Below are 18,587 nucleotides of genomic sequence, written 5' to 3' on the forward strand. Positions count from 1 at the left end.
GAGAAACACTCGAGTGCAAAGAGGGTACAAGATATCCGAATGAGTACGAGACAAAACTATATTGGATGAGAGTATCTGTCCCCTCGACGATGACATAAGGAAAGGGGTCCACTAGAGGAGAGCCCCATCCATATCCTTATAGCTCGTTGGTAAATAGCGCGGAAAAAAATTGGGAACCCTTTTTGAGAAAAGGCTTTTTTTACAATCTCTCTCTCACCCTGGCGCCGGTATTACAGTACCGTAGGTGGAATTACCAAACAGGCAGCTGTATTTTTTAAGTACTAAACTTACGGGACCCCACAACTGCATGCACAATTTTTTTTCTTTTATGGTTACGTAAAAAAAACTTACCGAAGTTCTAACCCTAACCCCTTACTGGCGGTTTTTTACCCCTTAATGCACAACATACTGCGTACGCTATTAATTGTTCAAAGATCGGTGCCATGTCGCAGATGGTCGGTCCACATCAGGGTTTTAAACGTACGAAGGGATTTTCTTATTTGGGTTTTGAAAGATATAGTTTGAATCTTCACACGCTGTCTTTAAATATACGTCAAGAAGGCCTTGTAGTCTCTAGAGCTACGTCGTGTTAGTAATTGTACTTGATTCTCAAGGTAATGGAATGGGTTGAGGTGATTTAAATTGGGACATTGTGTTTCTCGTGGGAAAGGCCGCGTTAAATGGTGTTGAATTGTGGTGTGTGTTATGGTGTTTTTAAATACTTTGATGAACAGTGCTTGTAGTGGTAGTAGTGATGAAATCAAACCTTGGGCTCTTTTTAGTTATGTGAGAAACGTTTATTGCAAAGTTGAAACCAAGGTCCAAATATGACGCGTTAGATGCATCGATCCAAAATAATTGTAACGATGTTTTCGTTAGATCAATTTGTAGTTCAATAGTTTATCTATACCCTTGTAACCTGAATCGGTTCGAGTAGCCCATGAATTCAACGCGGATCTGTAAGAGTATATGGTAATGTCCATGGTACGGTCAACTACTAAACTGACAAACCTGCCTTCAATAACCATGATAATAATGAATTAATTCATGTATGGAAATAATTTTCGTTACCCACTATAGATCCGTCGATCTGACACTATGGCTCGTTATTGAACCAGATCATTGACAGTCATTATGAAATAAATACAAACACCCCCTCTCTCCTTTTAGAGATGTCATTATACCTCGACATCGGAGACAGGTAAACGCGTCGAGACAGTTTTCGTATATGTAGTCCCTGACTTAATAAGAACAACAAAAGCGATATAAATCTATCTCATATTTCATCAGCGGACTATGATTAAGACATAACATAACAATCGACGATTCTTTTCTTTCTTTCATATGCGAGTTAAGGGCCATTTCCATTGGCTGCGTCATGACATCAGAGACACTGTACTCGTACTCAAGTACAGTAGTCAATACCTTTAAATATTTAGCCTATTTGATTACGAGACTCAAGAACAGGTGCAGTCCAGGTAGAACTAATTTATGTACTGGGGTTTTAAGCAGAGAATTTCACCTATTTCGAGCGTATGAACTTGTAAGGCATTGCGTTGCGTCTCAGACGGTCCGATAACCTCCATCGCGATTCACGTCGTCAACTTCTCCGAGGGAGGGATATTTTAGCGATAAATAATCCGTTTTACGAGCGATATAAATAATGGCCTTATTAATCTTAACCCGTTGAGAAAGATGTCGTTTTCGTTTCGCCAAAATTGACTAGAACTAAACTCTTTTTTAGCCGACGACAACAAACTGATGACCTTAAAAGGGTGACCGAACCGATCTTAGAAGTAGTTGTTATAAACAAGCGTCGAGAAAGGGTTGTCTATACGCCATGAGTTCGTTGATACAGAAAGGGTTTAAGACCCGGTTACAATTATTTTATAGATTTTAGTAGAAAATTCGTAATAACTCTGAATGAATGGTAATTTACAAATTAAACAACTGAATTGGTGCGCGGTTTTATCTGTCAATGATAAGCTTGTACAGGGTTGACATAGGTCAGGGAAAACCTGGAAATGTCAGGGAATTTCAAAATGGGCCAAAACAGGTTAGGGATAAGTCAGGGAATTTGGTTAAATTGGCTAAAATGTAATTAGTTCAATCATCCGACTGGGTAAAGTTTTAAACACGGTTTTACCGAGATTGCGTTTGACCAGACACCAAAATAGCGAAGCTCGCTCCACAATGTTTTACGTTAAATATTCTAAGAACGTTTTGCGTTGTTGCAAGTCTTACTGCAAAAATTGCGAAGCCACAATAATTTAATCGGCTTTAATTATCATTTTGATCGCTTCTACTTCTATGTCCGCGCGTCTAAATACTAAATACTTCTCAAGTAAACCAATCTTCATCCTCATGCAAACTTGATACCTATCCACCCACCTACCCAACCATGCAGGAACATGTAGGCCTGCCTATAGTCGATGGTTTAAACTTTACACTTCTTGACAAGTATTTAGTCGATGAACACTTAACTATCTAGAAGCGTAAACGTGCATGGGGTCCCCTCTTGTAAGGAAGCAATTCGAAACTTTACATCAACGATTTCCTGAACGCGACCCTCGGAGACACGACGGGAAGCTAGTGAGGCCCCATTACGTAATATTATCGCCTTAAATATCGGAAGATTTAACAACGGATTGTGTATATCTCGCCGCCCACCCTCTATAGCTCTGTTCTTTGGAGCTCGGTGAAAGTATCCTATTTGATCGGGAAAGAATTTAACACGCCGCGGCGGGGATCTTAAGAAAGATCGACGACGCTCTCCTCGAGATCAACCAACGCGGACCGTCCGCTTCCTGGTTTCTATAACGGGAAGTTTAAGCTCCGTATAACCCGCGTCTATAACGGAAGAGAATGTCAAAATGTCTCTCACTTCGGTGGTTGCCAGTTTGCCTCCTTCCTTGCTTTCTCGCTTGCATTTAAACCAGGCATAAGGTGTTAGACATAAGTTAATTACATCCCCCTATAAGTTAAAATATTACGGTCATTTATTCCTAAACATGTGTGGTCGTTTTTATGACTTTATGTGTAACCTTTATTTTAACTACTACAATAAGTATATAATGCTTCTCTTTGGGAGAAGTGTACCAACCACAAAGCTGGGTAATATGATTCTTCCCAACATCAGATGAACATTTATTATAGCTAAACCAACCGAATCAAATACGCCATGTAAATAGTTCCCTCATCATTACTCTATTAGCGCTGCTTAACTATTTGCCAAGGCGCATGCATGCGCTTGTGCGTTTTTGTCCCACGTCAAGACAATCAAGGTGTGCGGTACTGGGTAGGTTAATTGCTGAGGATTTAGTACAACCAAACAGTTAAAGAATTCACCCTAGCATGGTGCCATGTGCCCATCTGAAGTTTGATAGGCGAGAGAGCAAACAAAATGGGTACATGATCCTGGGAAGAATCATGTTATAAAAGATGATACAGAGTGTCATCCTATTATCCCATTCTGCTATTACTTGATAGTTTGTTTACTTCCTTCAAATGCTTTTGTTTCAACTTATTACTATTTACTTATGATTTGTTGGTTAGTGGAAGGGCCAAGAAGTGAGAAGAATTTAAAATTTATTTTCTTTTTAAAGAGACGTTTGAAAGAGAGAGAGAGAGAAAAATAAGGAAGCCAACTTAGCTATAACCGACAGAAATTCAACCTATAGCGAACTTAAACGGCTCAAGCTTGCCTCGTATATACTTCCTATACAGGCTGCGAATTTTATGTAAAAACGAATTCTTAACGGTTAACGGTTAACGTTCCTCCGCTAAGCCGCCGCGTATAACGGGACTTGTAGTATAAAGAAGGACCCAGCCCAAGTATTGAATGTGTTAACCTTACCCCAAACGTTGCCTCTCTCTCTCTTCTCCTGTCTTTATCGGCACGAGGAAACACGGTGCTGCTGAGGAAACCCAACCCTGGAAGCGGTTTCTCTCACCCTCCATTTTCGGGATGGAATGTTACGTAAGCGATTTAATACCCTTTACTACCCCGTCGTGGTACTCGTATATAAAATTTGATTGACACCCATTGAAATTTAAACCCGGTGTGTTCACCTATAACGAAAGGAGTGGTGCATACGTGTGTTAAGGTATCCTGGGAAACAGGGATTTTGCTTCCCTGACTTCAGGAAATGTTATGGTTCTCGGGTTCTGTGTATGATCGATAAAGGTTTTTTCAATTTTGATGTACATACCATTTGTCTTCCTGATTTTAAAAAGTTTTCGGGTATTTATTAAGTGTAGCTAGTTTTCAGTTTGCAACCTTGTCGTTCAGGTCGTCAAAGTCCCAAGTGAACATTGAAATTACTCAAATTTTTAATTTGCCTGAGATGCCAGATGAATTTAGCTTTGCAAAGAAAGTCGATTCTCAAAAGTAGCCCAAAACCCACGTACTACTCTCTAATTTTTCAAACCAAAAATTGTTCAAGCTCAAAGCGTCAAGGTTTCTAGCCCAAAACATCCAGGTTTCCAGCTCAAAACATCGAGGTTTCCAGCTCAAAACATCGAGGTTTCTATAGCCCAAAACGTCGAGGTTTCTATAGCCCAAAACGTCGAGGTTTCTATAGCCCAAAACGTCGAGGTTTCTATAGCCCAAAACGTCGAGGTTTCTATAGCCCAAAACGTCGAGGTTTCTATAGCCCAAAACGTCGAGGTTTCTATAGCCCAAAACGTCGAGGTTTCTATAGCCCAAAACGTCGAGGTTTCTATAGCCCAAAACGTCGAGGTTTCTATAGCCCAAAACGTCGAGGTTTCTATAGCCCAAAACGTCGAGGTTTCTATAGCCCAAAACGTCGAGGTTTCTATAGCCCAAAACGTCAAGGTTTCTATAGCCCAAAACATCAAGGTTTCTATAGCCCAAAACATCAAGGCTTCCAGCCCAAATTTAATATATTTTTAACAAAATTTGAAACATCCCAATAAACACCCAGGAGCCCAATTTCCAATCTGGGATTACTTCTGGTTGTTACAAAATTTAAGGGCCAAACACGTTAATACCACACAAAAATTCCCAATTAGCATAATGATAACCCTGCAAGTAAATCTGATCAGCATCACATCCAATCCCATCAACTTAAAACGATTTTTTTTTTTTAGTTCTTCTTTACTTTGTATTCCACCACCACCTCATCCTTCGCAAATTTCCATCATCCTGTTAAAGCCGGTCTCCTCATCGCTTGGCATCGTGATTGTATATTTAACCCAATTCCGGAGACCGAACCTCGAGAGCCAGAGAGAGATAACGGGATGGGGAGAAATATCCCTTCTCTTCCAAAGGACAGAGAGAGAGAGAAGAAAAAATAATGCGGCATGCAGTAAAAGATTGGCCAGTGTCACAGTAGAACGCTCCGAGCTTGTCCTAGCCACCGACATTTTTTTTTATTATTCATCGTCGTGCTGGTATCACCCAATTTTTTTATTTCTAAACGGTACCTACCGTGTATTAAGTAAAACCATCAGTATCTATATTGCCCAATCGTGGAACGTGTAGTCTCTCTAGGTCTTCTTATCCAACCAATCCTATCCGGCGGAGGTTCAATGACCGCTCGCCTAAGGGATGCTGCTACCATTTTTTTTAAGAGAGAATGGCACGCGCATTTCTCCCCACATCCATTGGATCAGAAGTATATTAGTTACATTAGTTATCAAATTCTAAGGGGATTACTATAAAATTAATATTCCGATCAGCTTAACCGGCGTACCAAATCCGTTCAAATTTCTGGAACTTATTTAGTCGGAGACTTTTGATCACCATTCTTTCAAAATGGCTACCGATTTAGGGAAATTTAAACTATGGCAGGTTACCTATATGATATAGATAAACAAACGTACCAAATTTCAGTTAAACACGTTGGTTGTAATTTCCGTTAAGTTATTGTGTTGATTTGTTTTGTCCGCCATTTTTAAATTAAGATGGCCGCCGATTAAAACAGAAACTTATACAGACCTACTAGGGAATATAATGAACCAGTATGCAAAATTTCACTAAAATCCCTTGAAATTACTAGAAGATATAACGTATATAACAGAGTTGTAATTCGCTAATAACAACCAAAAACAATACAGCACAACTATAAATTATAACGAAAAATGTGCACGAAATTTCAGTCGAATATAACCCTTTGAAATTAACCTTTATCCCAATGGACAGTACGACCACGTTACTTCGATTTTAATATACTTCACGAATTGTTTTACCTGTATATTGTCGCTAAGCCTTTTACGCTTACAGTCCGGAGCTGAACGGAGCTTGTTCCAGAGCACAAAATGGTTAAATTTACGTGGGACGACGTGCATTAGCTGCTCTTTTTTTTTATTTCATTCTTTTTTTTTATATACCTGCGGTCGAATATCTAACGGTACCTGGAGTATTAGAATATATTATCTCCATCATCTCCTGTGGATGGAAAATAAAACCCTTTTGGCCTTTTCTGAGGGAAGACTTTAAGAAGGCTTGCCCGGAATTGGATGATGATGATGATTTTTAATACCCGCATAGCCTTTTGAACCAGAACAAAAAGCCTTACACGAAAGGACGTTTCTTGGCAGCTACTCTGCCACCAACCACCCCCTTTTTTTGGAAAACCCTGTACAGAATATTAACTCTTTTTCAATAGTTTTACAGGCACGTATCATTTTGGTGGCTATAGACCATTTAGCAAATTAGATACAGAGAAAACAATACACAGGGGCGAGACCGCCCTCGCGCTAACCAAGATGCAACGCCAGATGGAGTTCACCCGAGTTCACTGGAAGCTGCCTCAAGCGGTGATTCTTTGCGAGAGGGATAATACCCCGATGTCGGCTTCGCCCCTGTGTATTGATTTCTCTGTATGTAATTTTCGAATGGTCTATTGACATAGGTTTGAAAGAATGTTTTACCCTCTCGTTGCGTTGTTGTATGGTTTACCCTCTCGTTGCGTTGTTGTATGGTTTACCCTACCTTTACATTTAGGGTTCAAACAACCATAATTGAAGTTTTGAGAGATTGTATATACTTGATGCGCTCTCGTCCTATGAATTTTCTCACGTTTCTTTCGAATGTAACGTACGTCTTTCAATTTGAATTTCATCAGGCGGAACCTATATGGCTAATTAGTCTCTCACCATGAGGATTCTGCATGGCAGTATACTGTGTTGGAGTAAATAACCTAAAAGAAAATGGATGGCCTTTATTTATCAGTGCCATAAATTTGAGAGAAGTTTCAGTCCTGTAATTTCTTTCATATAAATCTCGTTCAAATTAATTCGGTATATTTTCCCTATAAATGTGATCCAAATTAATTCGGTATATTTTTCCTATAAATGTGATCCAAATTAATTCGGTATATTTTTCCTACAAATGTGATCCAAATTAATTCGGTATATTTTCCCTATAAATGTGATCCAAATTAATTCGGTATATTTTTCCTATAAATGTGATCCATTTAATTCGGTATATTTTTCCTATAAATGTGATCCATTTAATTCGGTATATTTTTCCTATAAATGTGATCCATTTAATTCGGTATATTTTTCCCATAAATCTGCTCCAAATTAATTCGGTATATTTTCCCATAAATCTGCTCCAAATTAATTCGGTATATTTTCCCATAAATCTGCTCCAAATTAATTCGGTATATTTTCCCATAAATCTGGTCCAAAATCTATATATATATTTCCCTAAAATCTGCTCCAAATATCCTATATTTTCCCATAACTGGTCGAAATTACCTATATTTTCCCATAAAGCTGGTCCTAAGTCCCAATTTCTTTCCTAAAAATTGGGTCCAAATACCCTAAATCTTTCCTAAAAATCTGGTCCAAATATCCCTATTACTTTTCTATAAGATTCTTTTTGGGTATTTCGCTACTAAATAAAAAGCAAACTCCTAAATTAATTTCACCAAGGTGTATGTATATATTTTCAGTACATGGGAGTTTTTGAAATCAATAATTTACGACATCACGATTGTATACAGTATACGATGTATACATCGAACGTATCTTTATAAGTGGAACTGGGCTGCGTGCGATAACGGAAGAGGCAGAGAGCGAGAGAGAGAGAGCACTTATCTGCCTATATCTATTTTGTAATATTTAGAAAACGTAAGGGTATACACACTATACACACTATACTTTATCAATTTCAAATATTTCATCGGCTGCGACGCGATTGCATGCACCCTTTACGTCGTAACTCGTGATAACCGCGGAGCATTGAACTTGAAAAATGAAAATCATAGTTTTTGTTCTTTCTTTGCTTATCTATCTTTAGTTCTAAACTTTTTGCGTGTATATAGTTTGCTTTCGATTAGTTGTTTAATCGGTCATCTTCCCCGGATGGCGCCCATATTCATTAACACATATCCTGATAAAGTATACTGTATAGTTTGATATTTTTTCGAAAATATAAAACGCTATTAATCTGATTTTTTTGTTATCTTCATTTAACGTTACTAGATCGTTTTCGCAAAATACGTTTTTCACGCGCAAAATTGAACCGTTATAATGGAAATTTATATAATTACAGCGATGTTATATGATAAATGTGTTTTAATTAACATAAGCTACTAATTAAGAGTCGAGGTCTTGTTTATAATGTTCAAATAGTATATTTTTAAAAATAGATGGTGTTCCCAAAATAGGGAGGGTAAGGAGATATAATACAAATCACTCTTAGAAGTTATCCAATTTCGACTCTAAAATTGTTTTCCCCATAAAAACATCCCAGTCATGTACTTCAATCCTATATAACAACCCTTTCTTTTTTATCACACCTTCAGTGAAACCTTTGTTGTATTGGAATGCCCTGAGATTTGAAAGCTTAACCCTTTGCATTTGCATCCATACGGCTTCTTAAGAGTTCATCGCAGCTATAGGGGCAATTCCACTAGGTCTATCTCCTCTTAAATGCATGTATTTTTATGCAATTATCTGGGAGCACGGCAGTGCTCCCAGCCAAGTCGAGCACTGACATCCTTTTCTCGAAGCAACTCGTGGCACTTTTAAGCCCACTGTAACTTCGTGATGGGTACAGGTAAAAGCCTGAAATTTTGCTTGCCGCGAGGACTGTCAATTGTAGCTATAGTTTCCAAGTTTCAAGTTCCTACCCTATATACTTTTCGAAATATCGCAGGTGAAATTTACCTTATTTTGTCACTCACTCACTCACTCACCGATCATCAAAATTCTAAGGTACTTCTAGAGGAGATAGAAACTTAAAATTCAGGATTTAGTTTTCATTTATTTTATAAAGCACAGAAAAATTAAAACATCCCGAAATTTTTATAAAATTGTTCTTTAGTTCTTTATTTTAAAACTAGATGGCGCTGCCGTCTTTTCAACAGAAATAGTGTGTGTTCTTGGTGAAAGGACGTAATGGTCCAAAGTTAACCGAAAGTTAAATATATATTAAAGCTAGTAGGAGTAGTAGTTTAAAAGAAATGTGTCTTAACTGATGCTACATTCTTTTATTAGGATATCGCATACAATCTTTATTGCATATTCTCTGCGGGTCGAAAGGGGTAATTCAGCGTAAATATGGACAAACGTTAGCCATTATATTGGCAAACGAAGTACCACGAGAGAGTCTTGTTTTAATATGACTACCGAAGTATAACTAGAGGGTCTACAAAAAGAAGTGAGATCCTATGAAAAACATTAACATGTACAAAAATGGGCCAAGCCTCGCTTCGTGCCCTCTCCGCCGTAAAACGTTCTGAGATCCCATGTAGAGCCAAGTCTGTCTTTTGTTCTCATTCAATCGCCAATTGAACAATTATGTTATAAATTAAATCCTTTTCCTAATTAATAACCAATATTCTTTGACTCTATCATTATTATACATCTTTGTTCGTATCAAAAATATCGTGACTTGGCAATCGCAGATAAGTAATATTAAAAGGAAGTCGAGGGGATATTCACTAAATCGTTGCCGATTTTAAAATAATCGAAGGGATATTCACTAAATCGTTTATGGTCGAGGGGATATGTACAAGTTTATAAGATGAGTCATGCACAACCCTATGTACAAATTATATGGTGAGTTATGCATAACCTTATGTACACCTGCGCTTGCCAAGTCACGATATTTTTGATACGAACAAAGATGTATAATAATGATAGAGTCAAAGAATATTGGTTATTAATTAGGAAAAGGATTTAATTTATAACATAATTGTTCAATTGGCGATTGAATGAGAACAAAAGACAGACTTGGCTCTACATGGGATCTCAGAACGTTTTACGGCGGAGAGGGCACGAAGCGAGGCTTGGCCCATTTTTGTACATGTTAATGTTTTTCATAGGATAAAAATGAGAGCTAGCTACTTGAACACGGTAGCTGCATGATCGTAACGAGGGACTCTGAATTGCTTCCGCAATGCATATGTATGGCTACTATAGTAGTAATAGTAGTAGTAGAAAGCAGAGAGCTAAAAGCATTCCCTTTTAAAAATATTGCTCTGCTGCTTCTAAAAACGACCTAGACTGGGCGATGACTGGCGTTTCTGTCTCAAGTCAAAGGGAAAACGGAATGGAATGAAATAAAACAAAAGCCGCTCCTTCAATGTTTACAACCAAGGAACTGTAATTAATCACTTTCAGTTTTAAGTCGTTAAGAGTTATTTGGTTTTCTTAAAGATCTGTCATAGAGTTGAAAATGTAATTATTTCTATGACCGATTTTATCAAGTTATGATTGGATTGTGTTGCGTAAGAGTGACCCATTAAATTAAATGATTTTTTAATTTAATTAGGGGTCATCCATAAAATACTTTGACCAATCATAACTTGAAAACAGTGTCCCTTGTGACATAATGGTGACCATAAAGGTTACATTTTTTGAAGCAAATTTGAATCCTCAAAGAACATCCCCTTTAATTTCGGTCAGACCTATGGAAGGGATATTAGTTGCTCATCAAGCAATTGGCCATATGTCTAATCAGCGCCACTAGCGGATGGTCTGAAAACTACTCCCATAGAGTCTAGGTATATTTAAGCGGGTTTGCAGAATTTCCGTCAGATGGCGCGGCGTTCGAGCCACCTGGCGGAAATTCTGCAAACCCGCTTAAATATACCTAGACTCTATGGGAGTAGTTTTCAGACCATCCGCTAGTGGCGCTGATTAGACATATGGCCAATTAGAAGAGATGGCATTTGCTTCAAAATAACAAAGATCGCCATTGTAAACGTGGTGTAACCACGTGTCATGCAAAACCTGGGAAAGACGAGATAGTTTAATTTAAAAGGGACTAAATGGTCAGTCAAAGTCACTAAATTATTTTAATTTCGAAACACTGCTTGGGTTTAAGATAATTCCAAAGTTGAAAGTTTCAGCGTTACCCTTTGCAAAAAATTAATTTTTCAAAACAATTTCATATTAGCAAATATACTGTTAACATTGACAACTTTTGACCGCCCTGTACAAAGATCAGAGAAAATCATAGGAAATTTGAAAGTGCAGTTTTTCCTTCCAGCATTACATTCAACAATGTGTAGAGAGAGACATTTGCAATCAAATTCATTTGCACTATATTTGGTCACCACCCCTTTAAAAGAGCTAAACGTTTTTTAAGAAAAAACCTAAGCCTATAAAACCAAGGAAGCGAATTTTTTTCTCTACTATTTTATTTTTAACTCGTCTCTCTTTAGCCCCTGTATCTTTCTCCATCTCTCTCCTTCTCAATAAACTTCTTAAAGACTTCTCACTCACACGTGGTTCTATCAAGGTACGTGAGATTTCTAAGAAGAAGAAGAAGAAATAAAAAACCCTAAAAGATGATTATGGAAAGTCAAAGGAACGAAATATCTCAAATTTATTCCTAGTTATATAATGAGAAACTTAACACACACACAGAAGAAAAAAAAATAACTGTTTCCGGATGAGACCGGTTTCTATGGTGTTAGGCTTAGGAAGAGGAATGGTGATGATGATACGCTGGTGGTATTAAGTATTCCTGTTAACTTGGTAGGTGAGAGCCCTGAGAGACACGTACAGCAGCTCGCGAAGGTCCAAGGACGTTCGGTTTAACGGGCGTCCTCTAGCGCGAATGACCCGCAACCAGGAACACACTAACCTTAACGAGACCCGAGATCTTCTATTAGCGATGCATCTTTACATCTTTTTAGAGCGAAAGATCGTGATACGTTCGAGGGGCTAATCACTCGCCAGAGTATCTGTATTGCGCCTTATCATTTAGGCACTGTCGAAGGGGTAGGAAGCTTACTTTCAAATAAGGTACAGTCGTGTACATCGATCCGATTATGCTAAGTGAATAGCCCCTCGGATACGTTTCCCTAATCGTTTAGTTATCCGTACTTCGTTGTCATCGGCGGTGATAACGGGTATTTGTTTCTTCTCGAGTATTTTTCTTTGTGGTTAAGTTTGTAATTAACCAAATAAGGTAGTTCTTGGACGTTTTAATATTTATGGACATAAGGGAGTGTATTCTCTGAGTCTGAAAGGACAACTAGCTTGGTTTGGCAATTTTATTGCAAGAAGATTTAAACATTTTGCCTGGTTTATCAATGTGTCGCAAGTTTTTGTTCCAGATGCTGCTGCCATTTTTTTGCATTATTTTCAAAATTTTAATCTTTTTCTTGATTTCCCCCTCCAATATTTTAACCTTTTCCCTTAGGATTTCATCATTTTCCCGAAGAATTAAGTTCCAATAATTTTTTTCTCATCAAGATTTCGCCAACATATTCCCACATTCAATCATGATTCAATCCGCATCACCCTGTAAATGAAATGAACCGAGCCGCCAAAAATATATGTAATAATCCTTATACACTTCCTTTTTTTACACAACACATATCACATCTAAATGTACCTGGAAGTAGAACACGGTCAAATACTACTCAATTTTGCATTCACAAAGTATATTTCTTATAGTTCATCACCTCCAATCAAAAAAAACCAATCGCCTATTAGCCTAGTTCATTTCAATGTATTCATACATACATCGCAAAAACCACTAATCAGATATAAATCAACATGTACCCTAATAGAAACATCACTCGGTGATACTTTATGAAGTGCAAATGTCACGAGTTCATAGTCCAATTCATTCGTAACTAAACTGCATGGGCACCACCGGAGTACGACTGTTCAATAGTTAACCTTCTACCATGCGAGAAAAGGCCATTTTTAAGTTGACCTCGGATTGCCAAAATAAATGACGCCATTAACCTTGCACTGGGTTTAAAAACCAACCCAAAGCAATTCCAAACCAAATGGCAGCATTCGCCATATACCCTTAAGCTTGAACGCCTTCAAAGGTAACCAAGTGCCATTTCAATATTTAAAGTTGACCCCTGATTTTTATCTCACGTGGATGGGTGGAGAGTTATACGTGAGAGGTTGGACACTTACCCTATACGCCATTGAGATACACGGTTCGTTTTCAAGGCGACTTAACGAATTGTTGGACACCTCCAGTTTAGGCTAAACGCGGAAGCCCTATAGATAGGGTGGTCCCCGAGCTTGAATCCCCTTCCTGTGACGGTATTGTCCCCTGGATCAAGGATGGGGGATCATTCTATGTCCCCAAACATATATGGGCTCTTTTTTTTACTCTGGTAACCCGGGAACCGTTAGGTATGTGGCCCTGCCCTTTTGTCCCCACTATAGTATATAGTCAAAAGACGTCCCCGTGAACCTAACGCTAACCTTTTCCCCCTTACCACTATGGTACCGTAACCATTGGAGGACCCCCGAAATTTCTAACGGGATCCTATTATTACAGTTTTTTAGGGATGAATCAACCGTACTATATTCTGGAAGGTGTATATGGGAGCAATGGCATTTTGACATTTGAAACATGTGAAAGGTTTCAATTTTTTTTTGTGGTGATGCGCTGTATTTAATTAATTAATTGTAATTATGTATTCTACATCGTAATGATATTGAAATATCAGAAAAAATTATTATTATTGGTAAAATACCTTTTCAGGACCCGTAACATATTAGTGTCCCTCTTGGTCACACCTGGAGAAGATTTGTTTTTAAAACCATACCTGAAAATATGATCAAAATTTGTTTTGAAAACTAATTAATTACGAATACAAATACATAGTTTTAAGGCTAGGAGGATTCATACCATTTACACAAGGAGTAGATGCTAGGCTACTTGGAGGGCATAGTGCAGACTACTTTGTCCTCATAGTGGCCAGACTTCAATCCTTGTGTTAAAGGTATGAATCATCTAGCTAGCCTGAAAACTACGCATATTACGTAAATTAACTTCAAGTAATGATCTTCTGATATGCAAATATCGACTTCACTCTTATCGCTAATAGAGATCTCGTATATGGTCAGTTAACGTGTAACGGCTTTAGATAGACTATATAAGCGGGGATGGTGCGGTGTATGACGTCGAGGGAAATTTCAAACTTGTTTCTGAATATAAAGCATCGCGTCCCTGGTTGCCCATCAAGCTTTGATGCCCAGAATGGCTTCTCGTCGTGGGTCCTCTGGATGTGATGTCTCGGTCATTGACCCTGTTTCATCTCCCGTTTCTCCGCTGACTATACTCTCTCATTCCTTCTCTTTATTATCCGCAACGAGATGATATAGTCCTCCCTCTCTCTACGTTGCTGCTTCTCCGATCGTATTACGTATCTTTGTATTGTTAAACAGCGCCAGGAATCACCCACCCCCACCCCTATACTACCTCTTTTCTCCCATCCATAGTTGTATTTCTCTTACATTGTAAATTAGATATTTTGTAGCTAAATTAATAGTCGTCTTTGTGAAGTATCTTTACAATTTAATGTCATATTAATTGGTGCAAGTTTTCAAACGGAAAGTTAGTTCCGCCAATTGTTATGTTTAGAAGTCTCTAGTTTGTTCTCAAAAGGCATTGTGGTAGCTTTTAGCTTTGTCTGCAAGGCTCTGTAGTAACTTAAGCTTTGTCGCTAAGACTCTGTAGTAACTTAAGCTTTGTCGCTAAGACTCTGTAGTAATTTTACCTTTGTTTGTAAGGCCCTGCAGTAACTTAAACGGAATATATAAGGCTCTGTAGTAACTTAAGCCTAGTCTGAAAGGCTCTGTAGTAACTTAAGCCTTGTCTGTAAGGCTCTGTAGTAACTAAGCCTTGTCTGTAAGGCTCTGTAGTACCTTGAGAGTAACTTATGCTTTACTCTGTAGTAACTTTAATGGAAGTAATTTAATATTAACAAAATTGCCCTTCAGGTGCCCTTGTAGGTATATTCATTTTGGGTATAACTTGACCGAAATTTGGGGGTCCTTTTATGATAAAATACTTTTCCCGAGGCGATATCAAAGTTTGGTGGCCTTTCGTGCAATGCTTGCCACATCGTCCCGGGATTTTTATTTTCATTGATAGTCAGCGGAGCTATAGGAATGAATCGGAAAAGAGGAGAAGATTGAAAGAAAAGTTATTGAACCTTATCAAACCTTTACAGCGCGAGTTTGTTTCTCTCTCTCTTATATTGGCAACCAAATCAACCTATCCAGGTTTTTATATTTTTTTTCACGGTCAACGGATCTCGTTGCTTACGTGCTGGTTAATAAATGACGTGAGGGTTTACGAATAGTTAGAGATACGATATGGAAGAGATTTAATTTGGTTTAATGATGCGGTTGGAATAGTAAAAAAGTGTTGTAGTTAATCAAAAAAAAAGAACCCACGTTGAGGGAGGGATTCGGTAATGTATCTAGATATCTTTGACTTAGTATAAAGGGATAGAAATAGGCCTAATCTTTAATAGCAATGACCTTGACGACTAACCACCAGGGAGTTAATCTGAGAGTGATTAACCCCTCTGGGAAAAACACTTGGATATCGGGTTTTCCAATTAAGAAGGATGTTGCTATTCATTGGTGACGTGGTTACCGATGTTATTACTCCGCCAATAAGTTCAATTAATGGTATATTATAGGGGGAAAATAACCTTTTAAAGTCAATGCTGAGGAATTTGGAAAGGTCAAAGTTCGGGAATGGGAGGAGCATTGTTATTAGTGGGATGACTTGAATAGTTGAAAACATGCATACTCGCAAGTTCACCGCTTCAGTTCCGCATTTATAGCAAAGCCTGGAAAACTCGTGGAATTTGAAAAGGTCAAAGGTCATTAAAGGGGTCAAAAGCGTCAAATTAATGGGGTTCCAATTTATGATATAATTTGAAACATTGAAAATATATACTAGCTAGGCCTAGACCGCCTCTGCAGTTCTGGTTTTCATTATTCCATAATTAAAATTTGCATTTTACACAGCATAGCAACAGGAGAGAAAATAACGAAACGAACTAGGCCCTTTTCTTTTATATATTTTAAATGTCTTTTAGTTTTAAGTATTTCAGGGGATGGAATACAGCTAGGGGTCTGTAGCCTAGTAGCTAGCTTACAAGTTTCTTTGAGTCAGTGTACCACCACGGTACCGTCTTGGTTGATACGCGGTGTATACTATCGTTTAAATTGAGTGGAATATCTTGGCGGTCGAAGGAAGGAAGGGAGCGAGGGTTGTTACTTGTTATCTCGGCCGCCAGCTCTATAACGATTCGAACGCGAACGAAAAAGAATTTTGAAAAAGAGACTGCAAAAGTGTGTTAGTAGGGTTGGAAAGAGGCCCCTTCTCTCTCGATCAACACAATCGAAAAGAGAGAATTCTCACCGTGTGCATGTGTGTATGTGTTTCTAATTTACCGGCGCCGCGGCCAACATTGCATTTCTCCCCACCTACCTACCTATCATTCGCCCACATTTTTATATTAAAAGGCGATAAATTGATGTAAATTATTTCCGGGCACCGTTAATAGGGTATGGTTAGCCTTCACCTTTGACCCCTGGTAAGTGAAATACCAGCTTCCAAGCATCGTCAATAGGGTATGGTTATCTTTCACCTTTGACCCCTTATATCCATGAGTGAAACACTAGCTTCTACAGGCTCTGACTGCATGCATTTATAGCATTTATGATGTGTTAGGAAAGATCAAAAGTGATTGAGATCCCATAGAGGTATGATTTCCCATAGTACCATCGGTCCCAACACCCAGCATAAAGCGAAGGTCCGTCACCTGACCAATGGCTAAATTTGTAAATATTAAATTGTATACTTTAGGTTATGAACTGTTTCTATATCGAATTTGAGAGTCCTCGATTCCGGCCAAACCCCTCCCCCTAACGTTAAACTATTTGCGCGTGCGCACGAAAAAGGTCAACGACCAAGAAATTTGGAATTGATTTTATGTTATTTATTTTTCAAGTTTTGTTTGATTTATGATTATTATGATTATTATGATTATTGAATTATTTTTTTTCACGTTATACAATTTCTTGACAGGATTATGTTTGTTGTTTTAGTAACAACTTTAACCCGGCCATCAAAATATCGAGGGTTTTGTTGAAAAAAGGTGTTAGGTACAAAGTGAAATATTTGGCACGATTCATCTAAAAGGGTTTTGAATTGGCACCTATATAATGTTTATTACTTTAAAGTGTTAAAAAAGTTTGGAGTTTGGAATGCCTTGTTGACCTCTCAATTTTGAAATTTATGGGAACTCTGTATTATTATTTATTTTTTCTTTCTCGATTTGTACTTCTTGACCCCGTAGAAATTACTCCTTAACACTTGTAAAATATCCACCATTTGACCCGTATAATTTCCTCGTTTGACCATTAGAAATTCATGTTGCCTTATTTGAAGAATTTGGAAAATAAGCTTCATATGTCATGGAATTTACCTTGAAATATTCTATATCAACCCGTGCATTCACCTCTTTGAACCCATAAAATTTCATCTCATTTGACCTGTATAATTTCCTCGTTTGACCATTAGAAATTCATGTTGCCTTATTTGAAGAATTTAGAAAATAAGCCTCATAAGTCATGGAATTTCCCTTGAAATATTCTATACCAACCCTTCATTCACCTCTTTGAACCCATAAAATTTCATCTCATTTGATCTGTATAATTTTCTCGTTTGACCATTGGAAATTCATGTTGCCTTATTTGAAGAATTTAGAAAATAAGCCTCATATGTCATAGGATTTTCCTTGAAATATTCTATAGCAACCCTTCATTCACCATAAAATTTCGTCTCTTTTGACCCATAGAAATTCGTCTCTTTAAACCCAAAGAAATTAATTCACCCTTTGACCCTATATTTATTTGAGCAAATAATATAAAATAATTTATTCTAAAACATAATTGATTGACTTAAGATGATGAAATATGCAAATTACGCCAAGAAAATTAATTTAGAGCAAAGAAAAATCCCCATAGGAAATATGTAATGGAAATAAATCCGAATCCGTATCTTGTTTTCTTTCTCTTCCGAGAATTTCTCATCATCAGGCATCCTCTTCATCTCAATCTCAATCTCATCCCATTTCACAAAATTGAGTCGCGGCTCTTTTTTCTTTATATTTTTTGAAGAGATGTAAGTAGGGGTGTTTTGCCATTTCTGCGGCAGTGGAATCGATGGAATCGATGGAATCAATGAAGTCGACTTCATTCGCCATTTCTGCGGCAGTGGAATCGATGGAATCAATGAAGTCGACGGTATCACTCCTCCTTATCTATATCAGTGGAATCAATGGAGTCGTTTTTATCAGTGAAGAGTTAAA

The 18,587-nt window shown here is 37.8% G+C and overlaps 1 protein-coding gene across 1 annotated transcript in view; it reads left to right on the forward strand.

Moving 5' to 3' along the window:
* The window catches only part of E23 (ABC transporter G family member E23), a 117,784-nt gene that overhangs the window by 18,819 nt on the left and 80,378 nt on the right, over positions 1 to 18,587 (forward strand). The window lies entirely within an intron of this gene.

Source organism: Phalangium opilio, unplaced genomic scaffold (genome assembly GCF_054372755.1).
Source record: "Phalangium opilio isolate 3A_F unplaced genomic scaffold, DU_Popi_V2 ptg000017l_1, whole genome shotgun sequence".
Lineage (NCBI taxonomy): Eukaryota > Metazoa > Arthropoda > Arachnida > Opiliones > Phalangiidae > Phalangium > Phalangium opilio.